Source organism: Octodon degus, unplaced genomic scaffold (assembly GCF_000260255.1).
Source record: "Octodon degus isolate 3935 unplaced genomic scaffold, OctDeg1.0 scaffold00173, whole genome shotgun sequence".
NCBI classification, from domain to species: domain Eukaryota; kingdom Metazoa; phylum Chordata; class Mammalia; order Rodentia; family Octodontidae; genus Octodon; species Octodon degus.
Window position 1 is genome coordinate 56,611 of NW_004524749.1, and position 9,945 is coordinate 66,555.

The window sequence follows — 9,945 nt, forward strand, 5'->3', positions numbered from 1 at the left end:
CTTAAAGGATACATCAGCCACAATATATGGTCATTATTTGGATTTTGGGTCAAACTCTTAAAATGACAATGCACAACTTTGTGAAACAGCAAGACATTTGAGTCCAGCTGAATAGTAGATGACATTCAGGAATTATCATTAATTTTAGGTATGCAGTTGGCATTGTGGCCATCTTTTTAGAGTCATTATTCATACAGATTTATATGAAATATTTATGGTTCAAATTATACATGTCTGTCATTTACTTCAGAATAACTGAGGAGCCGGGGGAAAGTATGAGGTTTAAATGAAATAAAATTTGCCATAAATTGACATTTGCTAGAACTGAACATTGAGCACATAGAGGTTCATTATATCATTGTATCAACTTTTGTATGGCTTTAAATTCTTTTACTAGAAAATAGCTTGAGAACTAGTTTAGTTCTCTTAGGATATTTTCAGTTTTGTTTTGTTTTTCCATCTTTTCTAGACACACAGCCAGTGTGGATTCTGTCTGCTAAATCTTTTGATATCATTACCTCATTTTTTCACTTAAAGTTTAAGGCACTATTTACATATAATCAGATGCACCCATTTTAAGAGTAGCATTTGATGAACATAATTTTATGCAGCATGTAACCACAATCAAGATAGGAAAAAATTCCCTCTCCCTAAAATTTATTTCATTTCACTACCCTGTCCCCAGCCAACCACTAACCTGTCCTCGGTCACTATAGGTTTGGTTTCTCTAGAAAATTATACAAATGGAATTATACAGTACATTGTCTTTTATGTTTGGCTTCTTTCACTTAGCACACCATTTCTACATCGTTGTGTGTGTCTGCATGTTATTCCTTTCCATTGCTCAGCACTGTCCACAAACTGGCCAAGTCATTTTTTGACTTCTCTTCCTCCATCCCCAGGCTACTCGCTGTGGCCATCCAAGCTCTTTATCTCTAGTCTGAGTGTGATTAATACCCAAGTTTAAATGCTCTCTATCTCTTCAGTGCCCCACACTCTCTGTGCCGATACCACAGTGATTTCATAAAAGGCAGTATGATTGTTACCCATAGCCATCTCAAAGCCCTTCGGCAGTTGTCCTTCATTCCCACCAGGTAGAGTCCAACCTCTTGAATATATTGAGCTTTCTTCTGAGTGTACAGCCAGTTATATCAAATAGAAGTCATAATAATGCTGTCTATAAATCTCAAAAAAAGTCTATTTATAGTTCATTGACCTATATGTCACATTACTTCATACGTTTCAATGTGCTATTCTTACTTTTTTTCCCCTTGCCCTAGATAACTTCTATGCATCCATCAAAACCCAGCTCAAACATCCTCTCCTAATTGCCATATTCTCCAGCCAAACAATGAAGCGCAAAGGTTTTTGAAGTACAAAAACTACTCTGCAATTCCACAATCAATATTACTTCATTCAGCTATATCAGAAACTACATATATTTAAATACTGAATGTCTCAGAGGCAATAGTTAGGAATCCTGAGAATATCAAACTACTTGTGATGAAAGATTTATTTCAGATGTGAAGTTTTGAGACTAATGTATCCACTTCCCTTAGCATCCTGCCTCATCCAGCCTCAGTATGTTGCCTTATTTGATTTGGCTCTTCAGTTTTCAAAGTCATATAACATTTGAGGTCTCCTGTGTACCCTTTCCAAGCCCATTTTACTCTCTCACCAGAACAGCGATAAGAAATTGACATGAATTACTTGTATGGATATATTAACTCCTCTGCTACATATGTATGTGTGGATAAATAATATACATTTTGGTTTGCATTTTTTGCTTTATGTTTATGATATAATAATGTATACATCCTACAGAAGCCCAGGTTTTTAGTTCAATATCCATTTTAAACAGATTCATTTTAGTAAATTATCACTGTAAATGATAAACTTAATTTCTTATAAAAGTATCACTTTTTAAAGGAAATTCAATGGGATCCCAGCTTCAGGCTAAGGCCAGGTCTAGGTCACCCTGTTGAAAAACTGTTCCAGTTCTGGAGAGAAGTCCACATGCAGGGCTTTGGGAACCACTCTGGGCATATGTCTGGGATCCAGGTAGACTGCTGCTTTTTTTCTTGAAATGGGATTCTTTTCATTCAAAGGCAAACAGAAATTGGGAGTCTAGAGGTAGAGGAATAGAGAAAAATGTCTTTTTTTTTTTTTTTCCGGAACCGGGGATTGAACTCAGATCCTTGTGTTTGCCAGTCAAGCGCTTATCCTACTGAGCCATCTCCCCAGCCCCAAAAATGTCTTTTAAATCTAAAACTGAAAACCAATTAATGTCCCCCTAACATCAAGTCTAGACTAGGCTGTTGAAAATCCATTCAAGTTCTCAAGAGAAGTCCACGTAGAGAGCTTTGGGAACAGTTCTACACCTATGTCTGGGATACTACAGTTAACAGTTCATGCCTACTTCTAGCCAGCTTTGACACACCCTAATCCCCTATCTCAAGTAACACATGTATTTCTGAAAATCTGTTTCTAGGACAGGTGCAGTAGATTTCTTGAATATGTGTACTTTATAAAATTCTTGAGATTATAATCAAATGTATGTAAAAATATCTCCTTAAATAATAATGTAACATTATAAAACATTCAGGAAACTAGAAATTAAAACAATGGCATAAAAATAAAATGCTCATTTATTTGTTTTCTTAAGAAAATCAAGTGGCTTAGGAGATAGCTCAGTGGAATAAGTGCTTGCCCAGCAAGCACAGGGACCAGAGTTCAATTCTCAGTTCTAAAAAAAAAAAAAAAATCAAAATTGTTTGTTTTCATTTAGAAAAATAATAAGACATGCATGTAGGCCATGGCTATAATCTCAGTACTCTGAGAGGCTAAAGCAGAATTGCAAGTTCCCGTCTAGCCAAGACATATTATCAACTTAGCAAGCAAGATCCTTGCTGTCTGAAAACAAAAGGGCTATGTAGCTCATGCAAGAGTTCTGGATTCAATCCCTAGTACCACAAAATAAAAGTAATATCAATCTATTTGGTGAAAATAATGAAAATCAGATCTGGGACTTCAAGGAAAATGACAAAATGGTAAGGAACAAGAACTCAGCCTCCCTGAGATCCAGAATCCTGACACAGGAAAATACAACATGGGCAAGAAGAGAGAGAGATAGTAGAGCCCCAGGAACCAGAAAGATCTGACAAGAAAAATAGTCTGTAGACAAATTGAAAAGAGAACATGAGGGCCAGGGAGATGGCTCAGTGGAATAAGTGCTTCCTTGGCAAGCACAAGGGCCTACGTTCAATCCCCGGTTCTGCCAAAAAAAAAAAAAAAAAGAACATGAGGCAGAAAAGGAGAAGGACAACCTGACACTTTCTTCCAAGTACTGGGTGCTGGCTCTTAGGAAAGGGAGAGTGAATCTGCAGAGACAAAGGGAAAGCTGAGGACTCCAGAAGGCTTCAGGGGAACACAGTGGGGAATGGACTGGTGAGTGTTCTGGGCTGCAGGAAAAGTGGGGGACTTTGCCCCCCTGTGAGCCCTTCGAACGGTGGGCAGCAACTGGTGAGTGGCACCAGTTCAAGTGCCCACCATATCCCTGTGGAGACTGCTCAGACAACATTCTAGGGAAGGACTGATTGCTTGCCATTTTTTCCTCACTCAGACCAAGCATGGGTTGGTTTGCTTCAAGGTACCCAGTGTTATGTTCCCATAGTAGCTAGGTAAGCGAGAAGTCACAGGAGACAGGTGTAGTCAGTGAGCCATAGTCAGGCTGGAAAAACACCCCTTTGGGGTTTTGTGCTAAAAAATACAGGTCCATCGTCTATGGCTAGAGGTCAGGCTCACCCTGAATTGCCCTGGATTTGAAAGTCCCAGCACTGACACCCTCACCTCTATCTTACTGCCTGCTGGTGCCTGCATCTAACAGAGTGGGCATCTGACTGCCTTCTTTATTTACCATCATGGCCAGTGACATATCTTGTCTTGGACACTGTCCCAAAAATTGAAGATCCCAGGGCAAAACCACACATCTAAAAACACAGACCCATTTCTTTTTATTTGTTTTGTTTTGTTTGTTTATTCATTTTGGGTTTCAGTATCTTTGTTTTATTTGTGAATATGTACATCATTTTAGGGATTTTTCTTTTGTTTTGTCTTCTTTCTTCCTTTCTTCTAGTTTATTTGGGATTAGAGAATTTTCCTTTATCTTTCTTCCTTGACTGTTATTTCTTTTCTTTTTCTTTCTGTATGTTTTCCACTTCCTTTAAATTTTCTCCCTTAAATTTTTTTATTTTTACTCCCCATATACGCTTTCCATTTTTCCCCCACTCTTTATCTTCTGTTTCTCATCACAGTAGTATTGTCCAAGGCAAACTGGACATTAACATAGTATAAGTCCAATTAGATGCTCCTCTTACCTGAATGCAGAAATCCACTATAAGGGCATAAACAGAAAGACAACTCAGGTATTGACTTAAAGCTAATATGTAGAAATTGTGACAACTGTGTATTTTCTCTTACCTGTGTGTAAGTATGTAAGCACCCTTCTACACCCCAGTAAGGTACTTTATAACACTTCCCTCCTCCTTCTCATATAATTTAAGGGTTCCAGTTTTTCCTCTTACATTCTCTCATTTCCAAATGTGATAGCTTTAAGAATACAATCATAAAGCTTTATTACTCTTTCAGTAGTCAAAACTATAAAATTACTATTTAATTCTTCTCTGCTATTAGCAGAGATACAGTTGTCACAATTTCTGCATATTAGCTTTAAGTCAATACCTGAGTTGTCTTTCTGTTTATGCCCTTATAGTGGATTTCTGCATTCAGGTAAGAGGAGCATCTAATTGGACTTATACTATGTTAATGTCCAGTTTGCCTTGGACAATACTACTGTGGCTGGTGTGCTTGATATTACATGGTTCCATAAGTACAACTATTTCTCTTTAAACCAACACTCAGATTACTCTTCTGACATTACCAATACTAAAGTGCATTTTAAGAGAACTTAGTTGCTGAGCTAATTACACTGCATCTGCCCTCTCAGATTAACCAAGTTGGCCATATCTTGGAGCAAAGGCAAAGTATAGTTATTCATGCACAAGTACATCCCTGAAAAGCAACTGAAGAGCTCTCCGTACTAGCAAAAGTCTTGTCACTATATGCATCCACAAACCACAGCATAAAACAAAATAAAATGAACAAATGAACAAAAACAATAGAAACATGAGAAAACAACAAAATTTCATCCAAAACTCTCAACTCCCCCAAAGCCAATCCAGGGGCATCAAGGAACAAAACAGCACATACCACATACTTTTTTTTTTTTTTTTTTTTAGAACCTGGGATTGAACTCAGGACCTTGTGCTTACCAGACAAACGCTTATTCTACTGAGCTATCTCCCTGGCCTCTATATACCACATACTTAAACTACTCAAAAGGATAACAGAGCAGTTTAGAAAGCAGATCAAAGAAGTACTCAGCAGGACCACAGAAGATAAAACTAAACAGATAATAGAAGTAGTAACCAAAGTGGTCCAGGAACTGTCAGAAAACACTAATAAAATGCTAATTGAACTAAACAAAATTATACAAAACATGAATCACCAGTGTAGCAAAGAATTAGAACCCATGAAAGGGCTTCAATCAGAAATCCAGATTAAAAATTATATTTTAGCTGGCAACAGAAGCAACCAACTTGAGGACAAAATTTCAGGACTGGAACACAATAATACCTTCCACAACCAACTACTCGAAGACACCTTAAAAACAAGTGAACATGCAGAAGGGATCCAACAGCTGCGAGGTGATGCAAAGAAGACAAGAGTAATTGGAGTAAGTGAAAAATCAGAAGACAACACAAATGGTATAAAAAAAAAAACCTGTTCACACAAATAATAACTCAAGAAGTGCAAATTGGGATGGGAATATAGCTCAGTTTCACAGAGCCTGCCTTGCAAGCAGGAGGTCCTGAGTTTGATTCCCAGTACTCACAGGGAAGAAATGCAAGTTAAACACTGATCTCAGCTCTCTCCAAAGAATGGCTATTATCATCAAGAAATCTAACGTTCTGGACAAGGAAGGGGTAAAAAAGAACTCTTCTATGTTGTTGGTGAGGGTATAAACTGGTGCAACCACCAGGGAAATCAGTGTGGAGAAAAATTGGAACTTGAAATTTTAAGCCAACCACTTCCCTTCTAAGTATCTTCTTGAAAGAGGCATCATATTACACAAATTTGTGCATCTCCATGTTTATTGAACTACAGTTCATATCAGCTAAATCTTGGAATCAGCCTAAGTGTTCATCAGCAGATGAATGAATAAAGGTGATATTTATTCATAGTGGAGTACTACTCTTCTGTAAAGAAAAACAGACTTGAACCTATTTGTGAGAAGATAAGTGCTCCTTGAGACCATAATGTTAAGTAAATGAGGGACACAAGGTTAAATATTGCATGATTTCTCTCATATAAGAAATCTAGCATATAAATAAAATACAGGCAATAGGAAAAAAGTTATTATAATTGTCTTTTTAAAATAATTTTTATTATATAAAAAATAATTACTGGGCTGGCGAGATAGCTCAGCAGATTAAATTGCCTGCTTATGGAGACACAGTGGCCGGAGGTTCCATCCCCGGCCTGCTGGGCTGGTGGCTGGCCTTGCCCCCCAGGGCCCACTGAGACGTTGGTGGCGCGCCTATAATCCCAGTATTTGGGAGGCTGAAAAGCAGGAAGGATCACCACAAGTCTAGAACTGTGTAGTGAGACCCTGTAGACCCTATACTAAATACATTTTTTTGAAAAAAAAAGTTATTATTGTTTGTGTCCTAGCATGGACAATATATTTAAAAGTATACCTTAATTTAGTATAATTGTCTTAAGTGTTTTATAGTTTTGGCCTGTTGGTCTGGTTAACTGGTTTGATAATTAACTTGATGAAGACTTACAAAATAGAGAAATGAAAAAAAAAGAAAAACAAAAAAATAATACACAAGGAGCTGGGGAGATGGCTCAATAGATAAGCGCTTCCCTGGCAAGTGCAAGGGCCTGAGTTCAATCCCCGGTTCCGCAAAAAAAAAAAAAAAGAAAAATACGTAAATGAATCTGAATCTGATCCTGGGTGTGGGGGAACTTGTAAAAGCAACTTAGGGGGAGAACCCCATAGTCAGACCTTGGCTAGCCCACCCTAGGATCATCGACAACCCTAATGTCACTGCTTCTATTCAGGCCTTGTCTCAGATCACATGTAATATGCCCAGCAGAGACCTCTTAGGAGCTCCACTCCCAGTCCTCTAAGATGACTTCTTCATAATATTTTGCACTTGTTATTTTCTTTGGAAACTACCAAAGTATTTATGTCACACACATTTAAGATCAAGTAAAACACAACCATAAGCTAATGCCTTATGTTTCAAATGACATCAGAGATGCTGCATAACTCATCATTAACATCTACTGTATCTTTCTACTTGTTGTGGGAAGTTTACATCTCAGGCTTCCATTTTGTCGAGATTTCCCTAACAATAGTTCCCCATAATGGTGAAATGTTGACATCAGCAGTGTTAGTGTGTTTTCTTTGCCATATACAAGACTGTTATAGCTTTCAGAAATTCAGAGATTTTGTACTATAAAACACTTTTGAAATTGCAACATGTCATCTGAAATTCCTGCTTTTTTCCTGTATACATTTCCTGCACTGGTCAACTTGTGCTCTGTTAGCAAATGTAACATCAGTTAAACTGGTAAACCAGCTGTCCAATGCCATATTCCAATTAGTTTGTGAAATGAGAGCAACTAGTGTTCACAGCATCATTCAGTTTATTACTATAAATGTCTAAATTGAAAGAATAGTAAATTTTTGCATTTATCAGAGCATAAATTTTTATGTCATATTTTGACCCAGTGGTTTTCCCTAAGTCTTTTATATTCCAGCTATTATCATGAGAAATTCCTGTTAAGTATAGTAGACCTACAAGTGCTTTAAGTTTAACTAATGAGGTGTCATAATAAATACATTTTTAATATGGCTGTTAGTATACACATGATGTTTTACTTGCATTTCAGCTTTGTGTGTTTCACAGAATCTTGTAGTATTTTGTCTGTTACAATGTCCAACAATGAATGGCAGTGCTGGAATTCTGTCCAAAACACTTCGCACCTACCAAAACCCTTGCTATGTTTTCATACCTAGTTCTAATATTGGATCATTCCACTTAGTTGTTTGGCCATTTTGCAACATTTCAGCTAATGAAACATGTACTAACAATTCTATCTTTTTTCATCTGATTCAAGGAGCTCTGCATTCCCTGTGTCTGTATCAGTTGATTTTTGCTTAATTTCACTGTCACAGGAGCTTTGGCTCACATGGCCAACATCAAAGTCATCACTACTACCACCATCATCATCCACCCATACACTCTTCTGCTATGAAAGCATACATTTTACTGTAATGAATCATCTTCATCATCTATGTATGAGTAATCTGATGCTTCACTTTGAACATCTTCTAAAATTTACAAATCTAGTGTTTCACATGCCATTATACTAAATTGGGCTACTTTTACCAGAAAAAAATGAAAAGAAATTTTTCAACAAATCATAGAGCAGTGTGGGTCTATTGGACCCCCTGTGATGCTCAGATAAAAATCAGATAAAGCACAATGCGGGTAAAAATTCCATTTTTTTTACACATAGGCACACATCTTGTCATTTATCATACCAAGTTCATAAACACACACATATTGTTTCCTGTGTCCTTCACAGAAAGGTACTGAGACATACATCTGGCTACTATTATGCTAAAGTACAAATATATAGTAAAAAAAATAATAAGGATGGGCCTTCTGGACTCAGTGTTAAGCTCCTAAAATTATGTGCTTGATTTATTCTCTACTCTCAATTTTCTTAGGCAAAGAGGACTTCTATTCCAGATACCACCCCTTGATTTTCCATTTCATCTGCACCAAACTGCTATCTGCTGGTTAAATCATAGAAGAAAAAAAAAAAAAAAAACTGACCAGCATGAGAAAGACCCATCCTTCTCCTCCTGACAACCAAAGCTCCAAACAGCAAACAGTTCAAACAACTGAGCAAGTGTAGTCTCACCATATCTGAACCAAGGGATCATCAATGCCACAATAAGACAAACAATAGATGGTCTGCCCCAAAAATGCCACATTCAAGTAATTCTAAAGCATGTTCTTATTATTTCTTCTCTTTCTTTTGCTTCTGTTCACCCTGAAACAAGTTATTATCAATATTCTCCAAAAGAACCAACCCTCTGGCTTTAAACCTTGTGACATATCGGATGATCCCATACAAAAATGTAGCTATTCAATGAAAACTAAGTATACAGGGAAGTACTTATACCTTCTTTTAAAAGGTGTTCCCTCCTACACTAGCCTACATGTATTTTAGAGACATGTATGGTAGACTACTAAATTCCTTAGATATCTATGATCAAAAGAAGTCTACACCAAGGTATATAACAGTCAAGATTCCACAAAGTCAAGAAAAGAATAAAATATTAAAAGCTCTTAGAGAAAAAATATCAATCACCTATAAAGGGAAGACCATCACAATCACAAATCCTTGCAAAACAAATTCATAAGTCAAGGAGAGTTTGGAGTAAAATATTTCAAGCCCTAAAAAAACCCCTCCAACCCATACTCTGCAAAACTATCTTGCAAAACTGGTAAGAGACATATGATACTCCACAGTGTCCATGAAGAAATTCCAAACCAGCACTACAAAATACTGAACCCTAAGAGAGTGAATCCACAGGGCAAGGCAAACAAACAAAAGGGTGTGGGGGGGAGCCAACAACAGGAAAATTATATGATAAGGATAAATCAATACATAACAGTTATAACCATCAATGTTGTGTCGATTCACCAATCGAAAGACACAGGCTAACAGAGTAGATAAAGAAGCAATAGTTGGGGGCCTGCCCCTTAGCTCAGTTCTTTAAGTGGCTGCTTCAAC

The 9,945-nt window shown here is 37.2% G+C and overlaps 1 protein-coding gene across 3 annotated transcripts in view; it reads left to right on the forward strand.

Annotated features, from left to right (window-relative positions):
- Nucleotides 1–9,945, forward strand: part of LOC111813222 (vesicle-associated membrane protein 714-like) — a 42,545-nt gene that overhangs the window by 26,714 nt on the left and 5,886 nt on the right. The gene's annotated exons all lie outside the window — the stretch shown is intronic.